Source organism: Polypterus senegalus, chromosome 2 (assembly GCF_016835505.1).
Source record: "Polypterus senegalus isolate Bchr_013 chromosome 2, ASM1683550v1, whole genome shotgun sequence".
Taxonomy (NCBI): domain Eukaryota; kingdom Metazoa; phylum Chordata; class Cladistia; order Polypteriformes; family Polypteridae; genus Polypterus; species Polypterus senegalus.
In genome coordinates, this window is record NC_053155.1 from 8,456,257 (window position 1) to 8,482,638 (window position 26,382).

The 26,382-nt window shown below is 40.4% G+C and overlaps 1 protein-coding gene across 3 annotated transcripts in view; it reads right to left on the reverse strand.

Annotated features, from left to right (window-relative positions):
* Window positions 1-26,382, reverse strand: part of LOC120521855 (NACHT, LRR and PYD domains-containing protein 12-like) — a 1,152,437-nt gene that overhangs the window by 668,381 nt on the left and 457,674 nt on the right. The gene's annotated exons all lie outside the window — the stretch shown is intronic.

The following is a 26,382-nucleotide window of genomic DNA, read 5'->3' on the forward strand; positions in this document are numbered from 1 at the left end:
GTTTATGCCAAACAGAATTCAAATGTAAGTCCTCTTCAGTTGGACGATGAGCCCCATCTTAGTGAGGTCATGTGGCTTCACCTGGGAAAAATATTAGGGAAAGAGACTTATTTTAGGAGTGTGTTATAGACCACCCAATGCAGACAGTAATTTCAACATACATCTTTTTAGTAATATCATAAAGGCAAGTTTACAGGGAGATATTATAGTCATGGGGGACTTTAATTATCCAGATATTAACTGGGATAACCTTGCAGATGGAGGCGCACAAGAGCAGGAGTTTTTAGAAGTAATCAGCGACTGTTTTTTAACACAGCATGTTAAAGCACCAACACGAGGTGAAGCCTGTCTGGATTTAGTATTCTGTAATAATCAGGATAGAATTGAGGGTGTAGAGGTGATTGAACCACTAGGGTCAAGTGAGCATAATGTAATACAACTAGCAGAAGCCCGCAGTAGCATACACTGTAAAAAAAAAAAATGTTACATTTACGGTAAAAAACTGGCAGCTGGGGTCGCCAGGATTTTACCGTAAAAAAGAAGGTAACAATATTTTTTGGTCTACGGTACACTTTAAAAAATACGGTTAAATTTACTGTAAAATACTGGCAGCTGTGTTGCCAAATTTTTACTGTGATAAATAAGGTGATAATATTTTTAGGTCCACAGTATAATTTTGTCATAAAAACTATTTGGTCTTTGCAGCAAGCTCCAACAGAAGGGAATGTTCAACCATAACCAGAAGTGCATGTTGTGTAATACATATGATAATAAACAAAATGCATTGGTAGGGTCAAACCCCAGTACATAGTTTGCATCAGTTAGTTAACAACAACCAATAGCAAACAGCTGCCATTTAATTATACACATTAAAAACAATTCAATGTTATGCTTATGGAAGTTGCATCACTTGCCTGGTAGGGAAGTAAAGTTTTCTCTTTTGTAGTGTATGGTGTCCTACTAATCAAACACAACCCACCATAAATCAGCTTCCATAACCTCAAAAAACCTTCAGCAAGTGGGGAAAAATTAATCTGCTAACTTAGGTGAAGTTTTTTTCCCTACTATTCAAAGGTATGCGGTTCACCAGGAACAATATTGTAAAAAGGGGCGTGTCCTTATGCAAATGTCGTAACCGGTTTTACTGAAACAGCGATTTACCGTTTTACATTTTACGGTTGTTTACCTTCGTTATTTAACGGTTTTACACTGTAAAATTAACACATTTTTTCAGTATAACTGTAATGGATCAATAAACTGTATTTAGCATATTTTGAAGGTAGAAAAATATTGATTTTACAGAACTTGGCTGTAAAAAATAATGAAATGTATTGTTTAAGATATAAAGGTAATTTTCAGTAGAACATAAGGTAACTTTCCTTTTTTTCAGAAAAGGTCTTTTACCTTCACCATTTACAGTATTTGTACCGTTAAATTTACTGATATTTTTTACAGTGTACGGTAGCGTAAGAATAGGAACGGAAAATGGTGAGAAAGGAATTCAGAAATCAAGAAGAAATAAATACTTCTTGAAAGACACAGTTGTGAATAGGTGTTTTGGTGGGGACGACAGACAATGAGTCGAAAGATCTAGCCCTAGAAAAAGCCACGTACAACTGACTGCGGCTGAAGACTGGTTTTTAGAATTATTGTGAAGAGTAAACAGCATGTGGGTATGAGAAAGGCCGCGCTTCTGAAATTCGATTACATAAATATAATCAATAACAACCTCAAAAAGATGTTATTGTAGAATGTCTCTAAGTAATTCCTGCAGCTTAATCCAAAAGACTCGTACTACAATATCAGGTCTGTGCTCTGGTCTTTGGGTATCCGACAGTGCATGTAGAATTTCCGGCAAAGCAAGATTACATGTGAAAGTGATAAATAAAAGAGGCTGTCCAAATTTACGTACTATGGCTATGGCACCCTGCTATTTTTTTTTGCATGTATCTTGGACTTCCTGGAAATGTGGACGGTAATCTGATCATTTTGCCTACACGTACGTTGTTATTTTCAGCGTTTGCTTGCAGTGCGTCTGACAGTCCTTTGTATTGTTCCACACGCAAATCTTGTTGATCTAATCTGAGATAGTTGGGATGCGTGCCCTCTGTTTTAACATACGCATCCACAACGTACTGTTGGAATAGTTCGCCGCTGGAGTGCAAAATACTAAATGTATTCCTCATTGCTAATCTGTACGTGTAAAATTGGCATTGAGTAAGCCTTATTCGCTTGGCGGTTCTTTTATCGGGAACATGTTGTAAATCTTTGTGCCAGCCAATGCCTCCGTAAGGGAATAAAAGTGGGTAAACCATAGGATTGCAATTCAAATTGAGCGTGGAAATCTGTTTACAGGAGTTGCCTATGGGACAGATGCAAATGTCCCTTTCGGCAGGGGTTCGCCGTCTTCTCCGACATAAATCGCTGCAACATTGGTGTGAAGCGATTTCATGCATGTGTTTGTATGATTTCGCAAAGGGTTTGATGGTTCTGAGCATGGAATCTAGCTGGAGAAGTACATTTTCGCTGCCTGCAGATTTTGCTTTATTTTGAAAGCGCACTTCAGAAGCTCGGCGAGAAATGTTGTGTCGGCTGTATGTGGGCGGGGTCGGTTTTGAAGAGGAGCAGCTGGTAGCATGGGGAGGGGTTTGGAAGAGGACGAATAGGAATCGAGAAATGCCGTGTCGGCTGCGTGTGGGCGGGACCAGTTTTAAGATGAAAGCAGGACAAACCAGAAAAGAAATAAGTATAAGAGATTCTCTGTATCTGCGGTGGGTTGGCACGCTGCCCAGGATTGGTTCCTGCCTTGTGCCCTGTGTTGGCTGGGATTGGCTCCAGCAGACCCCCGTGACCCTGTATTCGGATTCAGCGGGTTAGAAAATGGATGGATGGATGGATTCTCTGTATTTTGTAAGAGTGCAGATGCAAGGACTAAAATTGTTAACTTGAACTTTGGTAGGGGAAATTTTGACCAAATGTGACAATGTCTAAGGAGGATAGACTGGGATAAACTTTAAGTATGGAGACAGGAGAGGAGCAGAAGAACAGGTTTAAAAATATTTTATATGCAATGCAGGACAGGTACATACTAAATTTGGAATTAATAGGAAATTTAAAAAGCTGCAGTGGGTTAATAAAGATTTTAAAAAGAAGCTGCAAAGGAAAAAAATGCTTTATAAGGCATATAATTCTAATGACAGCAAAGTGAATCATAGAGATTATGAGAACATGATAGCAACCGTCAAGAAGAATATCAGCAAGAACGTGTAGGCTATATTTTCCTAAACATCTCTAAATTAACTAAACACTTTTGGCAGGTGAAATTGTCTGTATTGTCAGCTGGAAAAACTAAACTGTATATGCTGCAAGAAATACAACATATAAATGTGCCATAAACGGACAGAGAACAGATGGTACTTACGTTTAGCACCAAGTTAATCTGTCTCCCTTTCTGTGGTACCTTCGGTGCTTTCTGCATTCAGCTGAACTGTTGGCTATAAGCTTTCACCACCCGTGGGTGATCAACTTCAATTTCACACTGTTGGTTACTTCTACCTTGTCGTATGTTGGCTTTACTCTAGTTGAACTTACCTGAGGTTGTGATTAGTTTTTGGCTATTTTTTTCTGGTATTTGTGGAAAGCTATGTGCACGTGTGAGATTACACTTCCTGCAGCTCTATCTTTTGTCACACATGTGCGCATGGGAGCCAGCCACAGGGACCAAAACAAGGGAATTCCATGCCCAGGCAGGGGGTGGTGGGGTGTATTCAACCCTCATATTTTGTCCCCACAGACCAGACATGGGAAATTCCACCTGAATATGAAGACATCACTTCCGCCTCAGCTCTGAGGACGTCACTTCCTGTCCCGGCCCCGAGGACCACATCACTTCCTATCCCGGCCCCAAGGACGACATAATTTCTGCAAACCTCCCTATAAAACTCCACTCCCTTCCTCTGTTGATCAGTTCTGTTTTGGACTCCGTTCTGTACATTAGTGTGCTGAATATTTTGCTTATTTTGCAGCCAAGATCAAGTACACAGTTGGCTGCCCCAAACCTTTCTTTTGTGTCAAAGCGCTTTATTTCACACTATCTATCTATCTATCTATCTATCTATCTATCTATCTATCTATCTATCTATCTATCTATCTATCTATCTATCTATCTATCTATCTATCTATCAGATATATATATAGTGTATTCAACATCTGTCTGCTGTATATCTTTTATAGTGTCTGTCATATTTGTGGTATTGTATGAGGAAGTGGGGAGTGTCAGAGAAGTACGTAAGAGTTGTATAGGATATGTACAGTACGAGGGAAGTGTGACAGTGGTGAGGTCTGCAGTAGGAGTGACGGATAAATTCAAGGTGGAGGTGGGATTACATCAGGGATCGGCTCTGAGCCCTTTCTTATTTACAATGGTGATGGACAGGTTGACAGACGAGATTAGACAGGAGTCCCTGTGGACTATGATGTTTGCTGATGACATTGTGATCTGTAGCGATAGCAGGTAGCAGGTTGAGGAGACCCTGGACAGGTAAAAATATGCTCTGGAGAGGAGAGGAATGAAGGTCAGTAGGACCACCAAGACAGAATATACTGTATGTGTGTGAAAGAGAGGGAGGTAAGTGGAATGGTGAGGATGAGGGGAGTAGAGTTAGCAAAGGTGGAGGAGTTTAAATACTTGAGATCAACAGTACAGAATAATGGGGATTATGGAAGAGAGGTGTAAAACAGAGTGCAGGCAGGGTGGAATGGGTGGAGAAGAGTGTCAGGAGTAATTAGTGACCGCCGGGTATTAGCAAGAGTGAAAGGGAAGGTCTATAGGATGTTAAGAAGACCAGCTCTGTTATATGTGTTGGAGACGGTGGCACTAACCAGAAAGCAGGAGACAGAGCTGGACGTGGCAGAGTTAAAGATTTTAAGATTTGCATTGTGTGTGACGAGGATGAACAGGATTAGAAATGAGGATATTAGTGGGTTAGCTCAGGTAGGACGGTTGGGAGACAAAGTCGTAGTGGCCAGATTGCGTTGGTTTGGACATGTGCAGAGGAGAGATTCTGGGTATATTTGGAAAAGGGTGCTAAGGATAGAGCTACCAGGAAAGAGGAAAAGAGGAAGGATTAGAAAGGTTTATGAATGTGGTGAGAGAGGACATGCAGATGATGGGTGTAACAGAGCAAGATGCAGAAGACAAGAAGATATAAAAAAAGATGATCCGCTGTGGCGACCCCTAATGGGAGCAGCCGAAACAAAAAGAAGAAGAATATCTGAGCACACTGTTAACACTGGATGCTCTCTTTCCCAAGTACAACTCCCTGAGCAGCTCTAGACTTCTTGACTGAACCCAAGCCATGAGTTGATTGGTCCAGAAGCAGGTACTGCTGGTACCGATTTTGCTGCTTCCAGTTTTGGAATAACTTTTCCCCGTTTCTTCCTAATTGACTAGAGTCTTGTGATCGTAGGTTTAATGGAGAATTCTTCTTAAATGTCCAGGCTGTTCACATCCCAAAAACACAAGGTCTATCTCACAGCATTACTCTCTTTACCTTTGGCTCTTTCTTACCCCAGTTTGGTTGTGGACATATACATTAACAGGAGTCGGTGGCGCAACAGGACTTCTGGCAGGGACTGGAGAAACCACTGGTGTCATTGATTCATTTTCTTCTTCTGGGGTACTTGTTATTGGAGCTTGCACTTTCTTTTTATTTCTGTTTCCCAATTTCCCTAGTTGTAGCTGAGCTGTCTTTCTTTGCACCTCTTTTTCCTGATTTTCTCTTTTCTTTGCATCTTTACTTTTCCACAGCATAATTGACATAGTCACAGAATTCTATGTGATTTATGGTTCATTCCCACTGTACCTTCTCATTTGCTAGTTTGATTTTTACTGGAGCAGGTAGTGCTTCACGTATTGTAACTCTGAATAGTGTAGTCATTCAAGGCTCTACTTCTGGATCTTTTGCGGTTTCCAGTTTCCATCTCTGGAGTTGCTTGTGGACATAAGCAGCTTGATTCTCAAAGTCCCCTATTGTGTCTGCTTTTAGTGTTTTCATGTCAAACTTCAAGGGGTAGTCCTGTCTCAGGACCCTCCATGCTTCATTTTGATGGTGTTAGAAGTATTTTCTTCAAACCTTACTGTAATGCGTCAATGATGCCAGTAAGGTTATATTTTTACAGTATGCCCTCCATTTGGCTAGTACCCACTGCTCTTGCCAACATCACTTTCATTTCCCCCAGCACCAGCAGCTTTCCCATTGTTTTTTCTTCAAATGCACTAATCCATTTCCCTCCACCCTCGATTATGTTAGGGAGACTGGCCATCAGGCTCTCTAAGTCTTGTGCTCTCCTTGTAACATAACGACCTCTTGTTCCTTTGATTAATATTAACAGTTGCATCTGAATGTCACCCTTAATGTATTTATTCAGTGGCCTCAGGTCCTTACAGTCCCACAGTGCACTTTGTCTACTGTACATGTTCCACATCTTGAACACACTCTTCCTTCATCCTTTCCTCAAACTCCTTTCTGACATTTTCCATTTATTTTCATTATGCTCTCTTCTTTTTCTGATTCTTTGCCCAGATCTATACTTAAGACAATTTCCTGTTCATAATTACTCTCCTGATCAATTTCATTGACAACTTCTCTTGGCATCAAAACCTTTTTAAAATGTCTTACTCCTTCCTGAATGTCCACACTCTTGTCCCTGTGCTATCTCCTCATATTTTTTTCCCAACACTCATCTAATTCCTTCCAAACCTCTGCATAAATGATTCCCCTATTATTGGATTCTTTCTACATTCTCTTATCTGTTTCTCCATCTTGTTCTTTCCTAAATGTCTTTCTGCTGAGTCCCTTGTCTCACTCTTGCCTCCTTTCCTCATCATCCATTTGTGTTTCTCCTTTAAACTCGATTCTTCCTGCAATTCCTGGATACTCGTGTGCCTCGTATGCGGGTGGTGCAGAAGGTACGGTAGCTCCCTGTCATCTCTTCCTTCCCAACTCACTCTAAGGGGCTGTCTGATCCCACTTTTGTCTTTATTTCTGTGTAAGCCCACCTGTTTGAACAATTTCAACATGTCTTAACTCTGTGAGTCTTTTATTCTTTACTTCACTAACCTCTTGTGACTTATGATTCTTAATTAAAGTTTCCATCTCCTCACACAGTGCAATTTGTATTAAAGTTTTTAGACCCTGCCTGAGTCCTTTTCCTGCACACATGAAACTTATTTATTAATATTTCTACAGGGATTTCTTTTTCTGTCATCGCTAAAAGTTTTTTTTTTAACACAGATCCCTACCCAAGATTAAGTTCAATTTAATGTCTTCCTTAATGCTTTGTCTTTTATGTTAAGTGGTCCTTTTCAAGACTGTACAGAAAAATTGGGAGAAGAGAAAGAGAATGATCAGCTGATATCACCAGGAAAACATACTGCTCAAGACGGGCTCTGCACAGTCAGCGGAGAGACATGAATACAATTAATTTTTACCTCTTGCTTTTTACTTGTAGTCTTTACATCTCCAATCTTGTTTTATCCACAGAATTCTCTGCACTATTTATTCTGTTAATGTTTGTTCTTTCTTATAAACCTCTTGAGCCTAACTTTCACACATTTTGTCATCTCCCAGCCAAACCTGTACTCGCTGAGTTAGTATATCTACTGTATAGTTTATCAACTTTTTATTCCATGTATTTTTGTAACTTTTTAAATGGGTGTCTACAAAATGTTTCTTCCCCCAAGTGTATGTTCTCATTCACACTTCTATGTACTTAAAACTTTATTATGCCACTCGGCGCCCACTATTAGGGTTCCGGAGCTTAATCTCATGCTTGTCTCCGAGCCAGTGGCTTATCCTAAACCACTGCAAGACCCTGGAGCTCATATACATTCATTCAATGTTTCATCAACACCCAGGCACTTTTACAACCCATTGCTTTGAACCTCATCTCTACGCAGCAGAACCAACATTCTCCTTTTCCAATTCCCACTTCAGAGATGGCCCTGGCAAAGAAGGCTGACTCCACTATTTCAATATGGATGATCCCTACCACACTTCAGATTCTCAAACCACCATTCATTCATTCAGAGACAGGATACTAGAAATGTGCATTTACAGTCTTACTCAATTGCTAGTGACTTACTGATTTTATTGGTTTACTCAATACTTTAATACACAACATTACAGTACATTAATGACTCACCCCAAAAATTATGTTCAAACGTCACTCCTCCTTTGAGTAGCCCATTAATTCAGCTCTCCCTAACTGAATGAAACTGTACCTCAGAACACAGCATCTCAAATTAAGAATGCAATGCAAATCAACACGACAAAACAGGGCAATGCAAGATCATTTGTGAGACGGACCCCTAGAACAAATCTACTAAAGTATAAATACATACTGGATGATACAATAAAAACTACTGAGTATTGAAATGACAGAGTTCAGCACCTGAGACATAAGCAAAAAAAAGCAAACAACATCAATATGAATAGCATTAAAATATCAACTCAAGTGACAGAGTGGAAAGAAAAATGTCACTGCTTAAACAGTCAAATCATCAGTAGATAGCTTAAGAGAGTCCATAAGTGATAAAACTTGTTTTAAGAATTATACATTAATAATACAGAATAGACTTCATTTCACATGGTGGTAAATGCTATTCAAGATGGCACTTCTGATTCAGATAAATGACAGTGATGTTCACGTTTTTGCTCCCTTGCAGATGTTCTCCTTTTTTGTATGTTTGTCATAATGAATGGCTTTAGATCATTACACAAAATGTAATATTAGATGATGGGAATCAGAGTAAACGTATAACACCATTTATAAGTTGCTGCCTAAGATATTAAAGAAATAAAGTAACCCAACATCTGTATTGCCACATGCAAGAAAATTGTCTCTTTAGTGATTAAATTGTACAGTCTTGAATCAGATAAATTGATAACAGGACACAGCCAGCCTTATTGAATCTAAACCTCACCGTACAGTGGGGCAAATAATTATTTGATCCCCTGCTGAATTTGTAAGTTTGTCTCCAATTTTATAGAAATTTCATTTCAATGGAGAGAGACAGAATATCAACCGAAAGTCCAGAAAAAACATATCATGTAAAAGTTAAAAATTGATTTGAATGGCATGAATGAAATAAGCATTTGAGCCTCTACAACCCAGCCAGAATTCTGGTCCCACAGACTGGCTGTGTACCCATGTGGCACACAGATTACAATCAATCAATAACAGATACTCCTGATCTCAACTCGTAAGACCAAAGAGTTGTGAAAAGACATCAGGAACAAGAATGTAGACCCGCACAAGGCTAAAATGGGCTACAAGTCCATCAGCAAGAAGCTTGGTGTGAGAGTGACAACTGTTAGTGTGATTGTTTGGAAATGGAAGAAATATAAATTGACCATCAATCGCCATCGGTCTGGAGCGCCATGTAGGATCTTGCCTCATGAGGTTTGGATGATCATGAGTAGGGTGAGGGATCAGTTCAAAACTACATAAGTGGTGCTTGTTAATGATCTGAAGACAGTAGGGACCACAGTTATCAAGAACACCATTGGTAACAGTCTATGCCGTAATGGATTAAAATCTTGAGAGTGGCCGCAAGTTTGCCAGTGAACATGATTCAGATAAGGCTTGGGAGAAAGTGTTGTGGTCAGATGAAACCAAAATCAAACTCTTTCCTCTTGGAGGAAGAGAAATGCTGAGTATAACTCAAAGAACACCATTCCCAGAGGTGGACACATTATGCTTTGGGGCTGTTCTTCTGCTAAGGGTACAGGACGACTTCACCACATTGAGGAGCCAATGCACAGGACCACATACCATAAAATCTTGGATGAGAACCTCCTTCTATCAGCTAGAACACTGAGGATGGGTCATGGATGGGTCTTCCAACATGACAATGACCCAAGGCAACAAAGTGGTAACTAAAGAAGAAGCACATTAAGGTGATGGAGTGGCCTAGCCAGTCTTCAGATGCCAATTCTATAGAAAATCCATGGATGGAGCTAAAGATTCGAATTGCAAAGCGGCAGGCAAGAAACCTAAAGGATTTAGAGAGTTTCTGTAAAGAGGACTGGGCCATAATCCCTCCTGAGATGTGTGCAAACCTGGTGACCACCTACAAGAAACATGGGCACACAGCCAATCAGTAGGAGCTAGAATTCAGTCTAAAGCACTTTGAGCTACATTTTTTGTATGAAAATGTGCTATATAAATAAATGTTGTTGTTGTTGTTGTTGGATTGTAGGGCCTCAAATGCTTATTTCACTCATTGACATGCGAAGCAATTTATAACTTTAATGTAATGTGTTTTTTTGTCTCTCTCCATTATAATGAAACTACCATAAAAATTACAGACTGTTCATATTTACTGTATGTAAGTGAACAAACTTACAAATTCAGCAAGGGATTAAAAAACTTTTCCCCCCTGTATGTTGTCCCATACCTTGAGAGTGAAGTTTTCACTGTAAGGTTTCTTTTAAGAGCACAGAGTCTAGGAAGAGATGAAGAAAAATGCAAGTGAAATCAGGAAAGTGTTTGTCATTGCTAAGGCTCTGTGACTCCATGGCACCACAGTGAGAGCCATCATCCAAAAAGCAAAACAATTCAGAAAAGAGCAACATCTTCATAGGAAACGCTGGCCTGCCAAAAGTCACTCAATGGCACAGCAATGCCTGAGTAAACAAGTCAGAGAGGATTCTCGAAAAAACTTCCAAAGACCTTCAGCCCTGTCTACCCCCTCATCTAAGGTCAGTGTTAATGACTCTATGGAATGAAAGGTGAAGAGTAAAAGCAGAACTCATGGGAGAGAAGTAAGAAAAAGAAAAACTCGACTGTCCAAGAGCAGATGTGGTGCTTGTCTCATAAATGATCAGAATGACCTAAATCATCTTCACACGTCTTGTAATAATGACTTGCACAGGTCTCACTAGGTCTGCTATAAACTAACACAGCATACAACAATAAGAACTTCATACCTACAATAAAATATGGGAGTGATAGTGATTAACGAGGGTGGTTTGCTGCTGCCTCAGTGTGTAAAGACTTGCTTTTGAAAGAACCAGAATATTTTTAGGAGAATAGCCAGTCCTCTGTCCAAGACCTGAAGCCAAGGTGTAGTAGGATTACAGAGCAGGATGAAACACTACAACAAAAAAGAAAACCTACAGCTGAATGGCTCAGAGGACACACAGAGTTTCAGAGGCTGGTCAGACTAATAACTTGTACTAACAGAAGTGCAGAAATGAACAGTTTATGCTCATAGACTCTGAATGTATCTGAATGAAAGTAAAGACCAGCGGGCTATCACTCCTCAACTGTAACATGAAAGTCTGATCTCAAATGATAAATTACAGAGTGTTTAGTTCTTATTAGTGCTGATAAAGTCGCAGCAGCCAAGTATTGAAAGTCTGGGGGCAATGACACCTTATCATCAGAGGTGTTGGATAATAAATTTGTTCATTGAATAAAGAAAGCAGTGATATAAAAACTGTATTGTGTCTTTCCGCAGGTTTCCTTTTCAGTCAGAGGCCAGACGTTATGTAAAATATGCAAAAACAGAAAACTTTGGGAAGGGGGGTAAATACTTTATCACATCACTCGAGACAAACAAACGCTGGTAACGTATCTTCATTTTCCTAAATGTTGATAGAACTTGCATATGTTGCTTATTAAACAAATACAAAATAGTTTTATAAAAATCAGGAACCGTGCATTTTCTTCTTGTATGTAAATGAAGCTTTATCATTTCATCTGCTTTCTATAACCACCATGTGCAGTTCAGGGTCCAGGGGTCTATTCAGTCAGAACTGTGAAAAAGCCACAGATCATCACTGAGATTACAATAAGATGACAGCTTTCATTTCCTGCCAGTCCTGTATGTCGAGTATGTTGTCACTCACTATCTCTGTCACCTGTTTAACAAAGTGAGGTGACCTTCTGGACTCTGCTCAGACTAGCAGCTCTGTGATTTACTGATGAAGTCATCCTTACGATTCCTGAAGACAGCAGCTCTGATAGGTGGCTGGAACTCCTGATAGTAGTTTAAATACGATGTGGAAACACAGGGGACTCACAGATCCATTGTATATGATTAGTACATAACATGTTAAGCACTTCTATCTTTACAATGATTATCATACAACAGGCTTCTTTGCAGTCAGCACGGGCTCTGAAACAAAAGAGGACTTATTTATTAGGTCAACTTTTAAAAATATATAAAAGGTACTGTATATTAGCACAAATGTCTCACAACATTTGCAGACACACTTTTTATGGTTTCATAGATATTCCAAGACATAATATTCGTAATACTGAGTTCAAAAACAACTTAATATTTGTAAAATGAATGAATACGTCAAAGTCTTCATTTTTATTTGTGTAACTTCACCATTTCTTCCGTGTCGAATGCCTTGACTTTCAAGTTGGCATCTAGAAATGCTTCCATTGCTTCTTGCTTTCTGGTGGAATTCACTTCTGATAATTTCCAGTAGCCGTCCTCAGAAACACGACTCACTGGTTCACTTTATCAGGTCTCTGATGATTCTGAAGCGCCATGGCCTCTCTAGCCTTTATTACAGGGTGGTAACTACTCTTCTCTGTGCGGCTATCAGTGCTGCTGTGTCTCTTGTGACCCTTAACCATGCTGATGATCTTATTTTAGATCTTGTTAAACAGTACGGCTCAAAATCTGAACTAAACTAATACATACTGTGGCGAGTGGCTGGGGGTGGTACCCAGCTGGGTCACCCGGGAGGACCGGAGGAGGGCTTGCGCCTTCTCCAGACCATGAAGGGGCGACCACCTTGGTGGCTTTGGGGACCACGGGTACAGAGCTTTGAAGCTCATCCCTGTAGGTGCCCGTGGTCACCGCCAGGGGGCGCCCCAATGCCTTTGGAGACCTGAACCTCACCATTTCCGCCACACCCGGAGGTGCTGGGGGGAAGAGGAGCAGGGACACCCAGAGTACTTTCGCCACATTGGTGAGTGCCGGTGGAAGTTCATCGGAAGACACCTGGAGCATATCCGGGTGTGTATAAAAGGGGCTGCCTCCCTCCATTCGTTGGCTGGAGTTGAGTAGAAGAGGACGAAGTCTTGGTGGAGAGGAGTGGAGGCGGCCTGAACAGAGAGAAAGGCATTGTGTTGAGGGCCTGGACTTGAGGGTGACTGGTGCTGTGGCACTGGGTTGTGTATGTTCATTGTAAATAGGCCTTGTAAATAAACGTGTGTGGTGATATAAAATCATGTCTACCTGCCTGTGTCCGGGCTGTTCCCACAATACAAATACCATTTAACATTTTAACATTTGCTGGCAATTTAGTTTAAACATTAAGACATTTGACACAGCAATCAAAAGAACCCTTGGTCCCTTCATGTTCTAAACCAACTTCATCCTGAATAGGAGCCCAAGGCAGTAACAATCCCTGAACAGGGTTGTCAGTCCTACGCAGGTAGAGAGACACACACTTTAGGGTCAATTTAGCATCGCTAACCCACTGAATGTTTGTGTTTGTGAAGCTGCCGGACGAAAACCACACAGACATGGAGAGAACATGTGAACTCTGCATAGGGATGACTGGGGAATCATTATCTTCTTACAGCAGCGTGGCAGTGCTACCACTGTGCCACCCAAAAGAATAAACCAAACATGTGTAACTATATCTAGGAAAAAAATTAGAGCGAGGCCTTCCGTTCCTAGCAGATGAAATAACCGTCACTACACGTGACAGACACATGCTGATGACAGCTCACCTGTTTCTTGTATCGTTTATCTGTTGTTACATTTCATGTGTTGTTTTGGACTACTCATCTCTTCTTGGTATTGAACTGTTCTTACTGCTTTATGGGATACGTGAATTGTGGATGTGATAATAAACATGAACTAAAACTTGACTAGTCATCATATTGTACTGTATAAGAAATGAAGATGAATTTGGGGCAGCGTGATGAAAATCTGCCCAAGCATATGGTACCTGGCACATTTCAGAGTTTGGCTGCCGTGTGCCAGACTGGCTTTTGGGCAGATTTTGGGCTCTTTCCGTCTGGATAGTGTCCAACTTCCTCTGTTGCATACTTTAGGCAGGAATACAGCTGTATGGATGAGTGGACTCTTTAAAACCAACAACATCCCGTAATCTGCCTATTATACAGTTAGGTCCATAAATATTTGGACAGGAACAACTTTTTTCTAATTTTGTTTCTGTACATTACCACAATGAATTTTAAATGAAACAACTCAGATGCAGTTGAAGTGCAGACTTTCAGCTTTAATTCAGTGGGTTGAACAAAACGATTGCATAAAAATGTGAGGCAACTAAAGCATTTTTTAACACAATCCCTTCATTTCAGGGGCTCAAAAGTAATTGGACAATTGACTCAAAGGCTATTTCATGGGCAGGTGTGTTCAAGTCCGTCGTTATGTCTTATCAATTAAGCAGATAAAAGGCCTGGAGTTGATTTGAGGTGTGGTGCTTGCATGTGGAAGATTTTGCTGTGAACAGACAACATGCGGTCAAAGGAGCTCTCCATGCAGGTGAAAGAAGCCATCCTTAAGCTGCAAAACAAAAAAACCCATCCGAGAAATTGCTACAATATTACAAGTGGCAAAATCTACAGTTTGGTACATCCTGAGAAAGAAAGCAAGCACTGGTGAACTCAGCAACGCAAAAAGACCTGGACATCCACGGAAGACAACAGTGGTGGATGATCGCAGAATCATTTCCATGGTGAAGAGAAACCCCTTCACAACAGCCAACCAAGTGAACAACACTCTCCAGGGCTTGGTAGGCGTATCGATATCCAAGTCTACCATAAAGAGAAGACTGCATGAAAGTAAATACAGAGGGTGCACTGCAAGGTGCAAGCCACTCATAAGCCTCAAGAATAGAAAGGCTAGATTGGACTTTGCTAAAGAACATCTCAAAAAGCCAGCACAGTCCTGGAAAAACATTCTTTGGACAGATGAAACCAAGATCAACCTCTACCAGAATGATGGCAAGAAAAAATTATGGAGAAGGCGTGGAACAGCTCATTATCCAAAGCATAGCACATCATCTGTAAAACACGGTGGAGTCAGGCAGTGTGATGGCTGCCAGTGGCACTGGGACACTCGTGTTTATTGATGATGTGACACAGGACAGAAGCAGCCGAATGAATTCTGAGGTGTTCAGAGACATACTGTCTGCTCAAATCCAGCTAAATGCAGTCAAATTGATTGGGCGGCGTTTCATGATACAGATGGACAATGACCCAAAACATACAGCCAAAGCAACCCAGGAGTTTATTAAAGCAAAGAAGTGGAAAATTCTTGAATGGCCAAGTCAGTCACCTGATCTTAACCCAATTGAGCAGGCATTTCACTTGTTGAAGACTAAACTTCGGACAGAAAGGCCCACAAACAAACAGCAACTGAAAGTAAAGCCGCTGCAGTAAAGGCCTGGCAGAGCATTAAAAAGGAGGAAACCCAGCATCTGGTGATGTCCAGGAGTTCAAGACTTCAGGCTGGCATTGCCAGAAAAGAGTTTTCAACCAAGTATTAGAAATTAACTTTTCATTTCCAGTTATTTAATTTGTCCAATTACTTTTGAGTCCCTGAAATGAAGGGACTGTGTTAAAAAAAAATGCTTTAGTTGCCTCACATTTTTATGCAATCGTTTTGTTCACGCCACTGAATTAAAGCTGAAAGTCTGCACTTCAACATCATCTGAGTTGTTTCATTTAAAATTCATTGTGGTAATCTACAGAACCAAAATGAGAAAAAAGTTGTCTCTGTCCAAGTGTTTGTGGACCTAACTGTATGTCTTCTGTTCCACCTGCAGTAATCCACTTTGTGTCCATTCACACTCTGTGGCCTCGTGGCACCTCAGCTGGGTGTTTAAGTTCAGGAATGACATTCTCACTTATTTACTTGTAATTTGGTTTACTGCACTATAAAGCATTTGTCATTTGTAACATATTTCATTTTTGTCTTCAGAGCTCTGTGAAAGAACATTCATGACTGCATGTGTAGGGCCAGCATTAGTGGCAGGATTTAGGGAAAGGAGTCAGCAGTCACTGGACATATTTATGTAATAATTATTCAAATAATGCTTTGGGATTTAATAATGTCAGTTAGGCACAAATTATTTTGATGTGTGCTCATCTGTTTTATGTTATTAAACAAGACATCAGTTTGTTATTTAATAATGTCAGAATGGCACAAATTATTTTGATATTCGCTCATCTGTTTAATTTTACCAAATAAGACAGCACACAATTTGTTTTTCTCCTCTAATAACAGTAAAGTGTCATCTGTAGGTAACCCCTTTCTGCTCCTGCCTAATATGGTTTTGTAGCTCATTCAGTCAAAGTGAGACATCTCGGAGTGAAAGGAGTCTTCTTACCTCTTGGATGTTACAGGTCCAGCGTGCATCCTGGTAGTTGGGTTCTCTTTACTGATGTCATTTCGGCCAATCCAATAAAATTGCGCTTTTTTGTACATGTTATCAGATTGATATTGTAAGAAATCCTGATAAGAAAATAAGAAATGAAGATGTTGATGTATAGTTGAATTTGCATGTGTCTGTATTGTATTGAATTGTCTTCTCTTAATCACAATCAAGCACACACATTTTACTTCCTTTTTTGCTTTAATATTTATTTGCCTGAGTTTCCCTTTATAAGTGCAAAGAGCAGATACAACTCTCAGTGTGTCACCTGCTTTAATAATAAATAGAGCTATTGTGTCACTTCTTGTGTTACTTGAGCAAATGGCAGTGATGTCCAACACAACTAATGTGTCAGTGTGCTAACAGAGCTACTGGATTCAAAATACAACATCCCAGGGGGAAGCTTCATAAAAACCCCAGCACCCCAATGGATATCAACCAATGACAGGATCTGCAGACATTTTCACTGATTTGGGTCTTAACAGCGGCCTACCACCTCATAAGGGCAGTTCAGTAGAATTCTGTGTTTTATTTTGAGCAATGCAATGGTCACCTGGGGCCTCATGCATAACGCCGTGCATAGAATTCGCACTATAACATGACGTAAGCACAAAAGCCGAAATGTGCTTATGCACAGAAAAATCCAGATGCATAAATCTGTGCGTTCGCCCTCTTCCACGTTCTTCCGCTACATAAATCCCGGTCAGCATGAAAAGTAACTCATGTGCACACACCTGCTGCCCCAGCCCAGCTCCTCCCAGAATTACGTCTCTTTGAATATGCAAATCAATATAAATAGCTCTTAAGCTCAGCGTTCTGTGAAAAGACAATGGGAAAAGCACGGGAGAAAATAGAATTTCAGCGAATACCAAGTGGAGGCAAAGAAAAACATACTATTTTTTGATTTAAACAGTGGTATAAACAACAAAAGGAAGTTGATCGAGTGACATTGAGTCAGAAAAACTCGAAACCTCAAGTTCACAAAGTCGCACAGTGCCGAAATAAAAAAGAAGCCGTGAAGAGGCGAGTCGTAGCCCACTGTCTGAGTTTCATTTGAAAGCTCATTAGGGTATAGAGAAAAAAAAAAGTAGGCACACAGTGGGAAAAAAGCATGAAATGTCAACTTTAACCTCAAAATTTCCACTTTAATCTCGTAGTTTTTTGTCATTAAAGTAGAACATCATAAACTTCATCTTAAAATCATTTACTAGTTTTTCAAATCCCATCGTAACTAAAATAGCACGTTAAATGCTTTATTTTGTATTTGATGTGCTCTATGTGTGTGAATCACTACGTGCTTCTTAAAAGGACTTTCTCTTCCTCCGACAGAACACAGAATCCATTACATTCATGATATCACAGCTCTCTGAATAATTAAAACAGAGATGTATACGTGATATTATTCTCATGATGATAGGAGTTAAAGCACGTTATTAAACATGTAAACACAGTGGTGCAGTGATTGTGTGCGACCTTCGATGAAATAATTTATTAGCAGTACTCTCTCTTTTAAACGTACTAACCTCCTGTCCTTTTCTTTCTCCAAATACCCAATCACCACATAATCAGCTCTGTAATAGACGTTAAGCCATCTGTAAGCTCATAACGCAGATTCTTCAAAACTTTTAAGTAACATTGAAATATCTTCGTAGTACATGTTTAATTATTCTATCCTTCATGCCAGTCCCAGTGACGCATACAGTGCGAGGCAGGAACAATCCTTGTTAGCGTAGCGACACCGTGTCCTTTTTAGTTATTAACAATACAGATTATTTAAATGAAGTTAAAGTTTAATCTGTATAATATAATAAACATTTTGCTGCATGCCATCTTAAAAATGATATTGTCATCATATGCAAGTATGTGCTTTATAAAGTGGCTCAGGTTGTGCAATATTATAACTGTATCGCAAGTTTACAGTGAGATGATTGTACTTATAAGTACAGACGGGTCTACAAGGAGCATTTCATGGACTGATTGAGTGGGTTTAGAGCTTTTGAGATGAAACTTTTTCTGAACCGCGAACTCCATACAGGAAAGGTTTTGAAGCGTTTGCCGTATGAGCAGCAGTACAAATAGGAAGCATGGCTGAGGCAGCATGTACTTGATGCTGTATACCGATAATCCTCTTTCCGATCAGCTGCTCCAAGTGGTGCAGTGAGAGTAATATAGAAAAAGATGATCCGCTGTGGCAACCCCTAACGGGAGCAACTGAAAGAAGAAAAAGAAGGTGCAGTGAGAGTAACAACGCTAAAGCAGTTATGGTATTTGGAATAGTTTGACAATTCTGTTGACCATTATATTGTTACAGTTTAATTACAATCCGATGCCTTAAAGTAATAAGCAATATGCGGTTAATTTCAGTGTATTTATAAAGCCGCGTCAGGGATATGCATCTGAAAAAGAAAGATAAACCACACAGGAACAGTAGCATTACTTTGACCTGCGTATGACAGGGTATGAGGTACCATGGAAATGTGCATAGCTTTACGCCATGTTTAGGTTTTATACATCGCGATTTGAATGCGGAAACATTTCTGTGCATATCACACGGTTTGTACATGGTGATTTTCATGAAACAATGATAAGACAAATCTTAAATTGCTTTATATACTAATTGACTAACTCATCAGCAGTGACCCTTTGTCCATTACGTATCTCCCAGATATCCAATCAAAAACCAGAAATGCATGTAAACGTAAAATAGAAATGGCAACTCTAAGAGCTTCTTGCAGCCAAGAAAGAAGAAACGGCAATCTAGGATTCACAGCAAGTCTGATGACGTCAGTTTTAGTGAATGAAGAAGGACGGAAAGAGTCCTCTGAAAGAATCTTTACTTTCTCACATAGTGGTCACAAAAAAAAAGGGTCTTTCAGACCTTATTTAATATGGCAGTCACCCAGGGCCTTAAAAATGCTTTGACTGACTCTCCAGATCCATTGGAGGAATCTGCTAAAAAAAGACATTCCTGCTTTAATAACACACTGAGATGACTCAACTTCAGCTTTGGTCTTCTGGGATTGTTCTTGTGATGCACTTTCAAAGCTTTTTTTTAAACAATGCACTTGTCCTGACAGTTTAACTTAAAGCTTAAAGTTTATCAAGACAGTCATCTTAAATCCAACTGCATAAATTACATACCAGCTCGTCAGAACTTTCTATATTCAATAGATTTCCACCCATTTTCTTGCACCAATCACGGCTGTCACTCCAGCTCAGAATATCAATGGAAAGGAAGTAACACTTGGATTTGAAGCGGACCCAGCCCAGTTTACATACAGGGCAAGTGTTTTCTGTGGAAAATGAAACAAAACAGCAAATGAAAAATGAGGGATTAGATGAACAAGGAGCCCACAAGTCTACTAAACCAGCAGCAAAGCACTCACCGGGAGATGTGTTTGTAGCATCACAGTAGAATTCCTTCAGATTACTGAACTGTCTGGACAGTTTATTATCTTTCTCCTTCAGAATTGTGTACAGAGACTGCAGAGCACTGTAGTTTCTTGCGTATTGGGACTGCAGGGTAGCATGAGCCTCCAACAGAGCACTGTAGTTACTGGTCAAGATGTCATTTCTATTTATTAACTCTTCCAATTCTTCCTTCTGGTGATTTAAATTTATGAAATCTGAGGAAAACAAGTCATTTCATATAATCAATAAAATAAAATCATATATCTTATAGGCTCGAGTTTGCAGTGACAAACAATCACTTACCATGTTTCCTTCTCATTTTACTCAGCATTTGTAATAACAGATGTAGATTGTGCCTTACTAGTTTTTTGTGTGAAACACAAGCTGTTTTTAATTTTTTTTAATCATTGTAAAGGGGGTATGAACAAGCTGAGATACAAAGTGCTCTTTTTTTGTTAGTTGTATCAAGTCTCAACATCCGGGGCTCTCACCTGACTTCAAACAGTCCATGAGACCCCATAGTAGTTCGTAACCCAGAATGGCACAGTGGCAAGTGAAAGACAATAACTGGTTTTGAAAGTCAAACAGCAAAAGCAAAATAATAAAGTGTGTCACGCCATGTGTGTCCTTGGGTCACCTTCCGGTCTTATCTGAGGTAAGCCTCTTGTTTTCATTTTTTTTTTATTTCAAGTAAATAGGGTGACCCAGTTGGCACTCCAACATTGGAGGAAAATAATGGGTTCATAATAGCACAAAGTTAACAAATACTAAAGGTTTAACTGTAGGCTTAAAAGCAATAGGCTCTGGAGAGCGGTCTTTTCACAGGATCAGAGCTCCGTAAGGCAGTGCACTTATCTCTAGAAGGAAACGCCACTTCTTGGCACAGCCTTGCTTTTATAGTTACCGGACTCGAAGGGGAATGGTCAGTTGCCCTCATGGGCATCCTCTCTGAGCTGTGCGTGTTAAGAGAGATACGACTGTTAAGAATCAAGTCCCCTGGCGTCTCAGAATGGTAGAAATTAACTCTGATCAGCCTGGAAGGTGACCCCCTGAACACAAACACATGACAAATGCAATGCAGAACTAAGAAATAAGTCAATAAATAGTCCACAAAAAGGCAGTGCAACATTAAAGTCCATCTTTGAAACAATTCATGGCATCTGGTTAGTCTCCTCGACAAGATAAGCACACCTCTCTCAGCCGCCATCAACTGACTCTCGTCCCGCCTGCCCTTTCCAGCTTGGCTTGAGACGCACCTAGCCTGTCCCCCGTCATCACAGATGCTGTATTGTGCTATCTGGATATCAGAAAGGGACAATCCAAGGTCCCGCTGTTATACTAAACTTCAGCAGGGAGACCCCTTTAGAACACCAGTGCCTTGGCTCCATTGCTGTGGTCTGACTGCTCTTCCTCCTCCCCTCCTCTGTGTTTGATTGCACCGCCGATCCCATTTTGAAGTCCAGTCTCCTTATCCTCTAACCACCTCCCAGTACTGCTCAGCCTTCCCTTTGAAATATTGGTGGGCACAGTGCTTAATTAAGTGCCCTAGTGTGTCAAACGAAGCAATCAGGAACACCAGGTGCATCTGCGCATGAATGCAGGATTCACTGACCACCTCATTAACAGTCGCTCCACCACACTACAACACATCGAGCTGACCACACTTTGTTCTTTTTATAATTTGCACCACCATGGACCTCACCTTGTGACAATCTGGGTAACGTTTTTCTTCAGGTTGTCATTGCTGAGAACTGCTAAGATGTTGTTTACACACACAACTATCTGATCACATGAGTGCATCCAGCAACTCTTACTCGCTGGAGAGAAGCCGTCAGTCTTGAAAGAGCTCAGGGCAAACCAAGGCTGCAGGGCCGATGCAATATGAAGGGAGAAATGAATAAGAATGACTGACTCCTTATGGTCCTTTAAGTATTATGGGAAATAATAAGGAGTCCCAGCGTGACTAGAGAAGATACAGTATGAGGTATTTTACTGAGAAAAAAACAGACTTTAAGGTTACTGAGCCAACTCTCTATTTTGAGATGTCTGGGGTCTTACAAGGTACGACTACTGCTACTTCTAGTTTTGTGGGTGAGGAAGATAAGAGGAGAGGAGTCTGTACTTGGATTCTCATTACTGGGCAAAAAGTGCAAAGTGCTGCACATGGACAAAATGAACATTAGTTATAAATACAAGATGGGAGACTGTGAGCTACAGAAAGAGACCTCTGAAAAGGACTTAGAGATTTATGTTCATGCAACATTTTCAACGATTAAGCAATGTGGAGTGGCAATTATAAAGACAAATAACAGTTCAATTGAAGTCATAGGTCAGGTTGCTCAAACTACATAATGTACTGGTGAGACCTCATCTGGTGTACTGTGTGCAGTTCTAGTCACTACAGTACAAGAAAGACATAGCAGCACTTGAAGCTGTGCAGAGGAGAGCAACCAGATGCATCATGAAATTGAAGGACATGCCCTACTGTGACAGACTGCGAGAAATAAACCTGTTTAGTAGAGGAGATCATGGGGGCACCTCATTTAGGTATTTCAAATCCTTAATGGTATTACAATTGTTTTCAATTGCTAAGACAGATTCTGCAATACTGAAGTCACTTTCTCAAAACTCTTCATACAGTCACCTCAACATCAGCTTATATGGGCCAAAATGTTAATCATTTCTCTTTGCTTTCATACAAAATGCATTCAATGACTAAAAGTTTCAATATTTGGAGTGCATTAAAAAAGGGGAGGCCTCATTCCATTTAGGGAGGCCGGAATCGGGAGGCAGAGGACAGAGCTTGCAGGATAGAAGTGGATGCTGCAGACGAATAAGAAGGAGAGAAAAAAGGAAACAAAAGGAGTTATTGTTATAGCTGATTGGTGCACTGTGTGAGGTGTTGTAAAGGAAAAAGACAAATTAAAACTGTGTGTTTGGACTTCCATTTGTCCTGGTGTCTGTCTGTAGTCAGGTTGAATGTTCACAATGTATATATATATATAGATATTATCACACATGTGCGATTAGGTAGCAGCTAACGGACCCGACGAGTAACGCGAAACTGCAAGACAGGGGACTCCGATGGTGTACTAACTAATCTCTCTTTATTTTAACAGGTAAGACGAGAAAACAACCCCTTGAATTCATCTCCAATACCTGCACCAGATGTCTGGGTTGCTTCCGGGTACCTCCACTTCCTCTGGTCCTCCAGTGATGACATCACCATCCCATAACCCATTTCCATTCCCACATCATAAATTGTCCGTGTTGCCACTACTGGTTGTCTATTGTAAATCTTTTCATGACTGACCATTTGCAAGCCTATTTGAGAAAACCCTTAACTTTGGTCTTTGTGTTTTCCTTTGACAATATATATATATATAAATACAGTGGTACCTTGAGATACGAGTTTAATTCGTTCCGTGAACGAGCTCGTAAGTCAAAATGCTCTTATCTCAAATCAGTTTTCCCCATTGAAATGAATTGAAATGCCATTAATCTGCTCCAGACCCCCAAAAAACACCGCAATTTTTGTTTTTAAAATAAGAAAAATGTACAAATATTGTAGAAAAACACAATACTAAAGAATGTACTGCAATAAACTGGTTTTATTAGGTACAGTATAATGTTTACCTAACTCAAACGAGTTGAAGATGCTGACGGAGGTGGTGGTGAAAGTCTAAACTGAATAACTGAATTTTATTTGCTGATTTTTGCCGTTTTCACCACACCTTCCTCACTTTCATCTGCAGGGGTTTTCGATAAAAACCTGTTCAATGAGGTCTGTTTCATCCTCCCTTTCAAAATGTTTCTAAAATGCGTTATGCAAGTGTCATTAAATAGCACCCTCGCGTGCCCAGTTGAAACTTTTTCTGGGTGTTTCTTTTGAATAAAGTCTGAAAGTTTCTCCCACATTCCCAACATTTCCTTTATCTCACTTGTAGAGATAACTTCCTCCACCTCCTCCGCATCACCTATTTCCTGAAAAACCTCTGTGTTCTGCTGCGTATATAGCTCCTTTAGCTCCTCTGTTGTCAGTTCCTCAGAGTGCACCTCGATGAGCTCGTTCATGTCACCTTCATGCATTTCAAGGCCCATGGATTTGCCGAGAGATACAATCTCCTCCACCACTGCTGCTTCGTGTTCAAGTCTTTCAAAGTCTGCTTCAGTCACAACCTCAGGCCACAGCTTCTTCAACGCAGAGGTCAAGGTCCTCTTTGTAACACCCTGCCAGACCAAATCGATAATTCTGAGGACCAAAGACCAAATTCACCCACTCCACAAAGAACTGCCTGGTGACCCACGCCCTCGGGTTTGCCCTCCACATAACCTGCAGTTTTTCTTTCATAATCTTTTGTGACTTAAAGGCTCTGGGGTTTTCCGAAAGGTAAACAAACAGTGGCTTAATCTTGCAGTCGCTGCTTGCATTGGCGCACAGTGCGGGGGTTAGCCTATCCTTCATGGGTTTGTGGCCTGGCATCCTCTTCTCCTCTGCCGTTATATAAGTCCTCCTTGGCATCTTCTTCCAGAAGAGTCCTGTCTCATCACAGTTGAAGACTTGCTGGAGGATGTATCCTTCGGCAGCTATAATTACTGCAAAAGTTTTGAGGTAATCCTTAGCTGCCTTCATATCCGCGCTCACTGCCTCACCATGTCTGACAATGGAGTGAATGTCGGTCCTCTTTTTAAAATTCTCGAACCAACTGGCTTTAAACGGCTCGCTGGATGCCTCGTCTGTCGAAGTGCCTGGGGTCTGCTGCTGCAAATCAGTGTAAATAGCTTGTGCCTTGTCACAGTTTATAGCCTCCATCACGGTATCTCCTGCAAGCTGCTTCTCCGTCAACCACACAATCAGCAGCTTCTCCAAATGTTCATGGATAGATGTCCGCTGTTTAGAAATGATTTTAATGCCCTTGGCTGGCGTTATAGCCTTTATCAAATCTTTCTGCTTCAGTATGGTGCAGATTGTAGAAGTGCTACGCTCGTACTGCTTCGCCAAGTTGACTACACGCACACCTTGCTCATGTTTTTCTATAATTTCTTTCTTTAATTCAATGCACATCAACCGCTTCTTCTCTGCACTGTAATTCACACTCACTTTCTTCAGACCCATAGTTGGAAATATGAAGTTTTGCAAAATAACTGCAAGTACAAATGCGAGCACAACACTGAAGCTTCCACTGTGAGCTAACTGCTTAAAGTGAACGAGTGAGACATGGGATGTTGCGGTGCACTATGGCAAGCTGCATGAATCAGCGGTGGGGTGGAGTATCTGAAGCTGGCTCGTAACCTAAATTTTAGCTCTCAACTCAAAGCAAAAAATCAGCCAAGAGACTGCTCGTATCTCAAAAAACTTGTTAGTTGAGACACTTGTAAGTCAAGGTATCACTGTATATAATATTAAAAAATCCTTCGATGTGATAAAACTTTTTGGAGACAATACTTTTTGGAAGAGAGACTTTATGTAAGTCCCACAAGACTAAACTATTGCTAAGAGATTTTTTCAACTCCTCACAACCATTGTCAACCACGCCCACGGTCCTCTCAGCTCTCATTCATGCGAATGCTTTGTCAGACACACTTCCTGCACTCTCAGCTCTTATACATTTTAACATTTTCCTCACTTTAAGTTCCCAATTACAAAGACTATTATTTAAAAATCTTACTGAAGAATTTCATCTCGAAGGGTTACCCACTTAAAAAATGAGTACACGTGCAATCCTAGCACCGAGAAACAAGGAAGTCAAATAAATTAATGCCAAAAATGTCGATTGGTTATACATCAAATTGATTAAATGTGTACAGAAATGTAAATCGGTTACATGGCAATTAATAGACTATGCTGAAACAATTGGTGGTGATCATCCGGAAGATAAAAACAACAACTTACAATATCATGAAGATTATCTACAACTGTTCAACACACAAATTACTGTAGAAAAAGGATGTAACCAAGAAAAGCAATGTAGTACATCTTCTGCGGATAACATTAGACAACAAAGGAGATTTTGATATGCCATTTGTATTAAAATGTTAACAGTTTCCGGTTAGAATAGCTTATGCAAAGACAATTAACAAATCTCAGAGCCAAACATTCGAAAAAGTCATGTTATTTAATAGAGAGAAAGAAATGAAATTCAATCATGGGCAGTTATATGTTGCATTGATGAATATGTAACAATTCTCATTCTCAGTCTATTAACATATACTGCTGCAGGGTTTGCTCATTCCTGAACATTTTGTGGAGTATGAAATTGTTCTGTTTTGTAATTCAATGTTTGTGACCCACAAGGATATATTAGAATTATTAGATCCTATAGATAAAAGGCTTTTGGGATTTGAGGGACGACTCCACCTGCTCGAGGTTCTACACCAGGAGTTCCAGAACCTCCCACAATCTCTGGAATTCAGCCAGGATCAGGTGGAGCAGCTTGCTGCTGAAAACGCGTCTCTGCGGGAGACTGTGTCTTCCCTGACAGAGGGAATGACACAGATCTCCCAGGACAACAAGACCCTGAAGGGGACG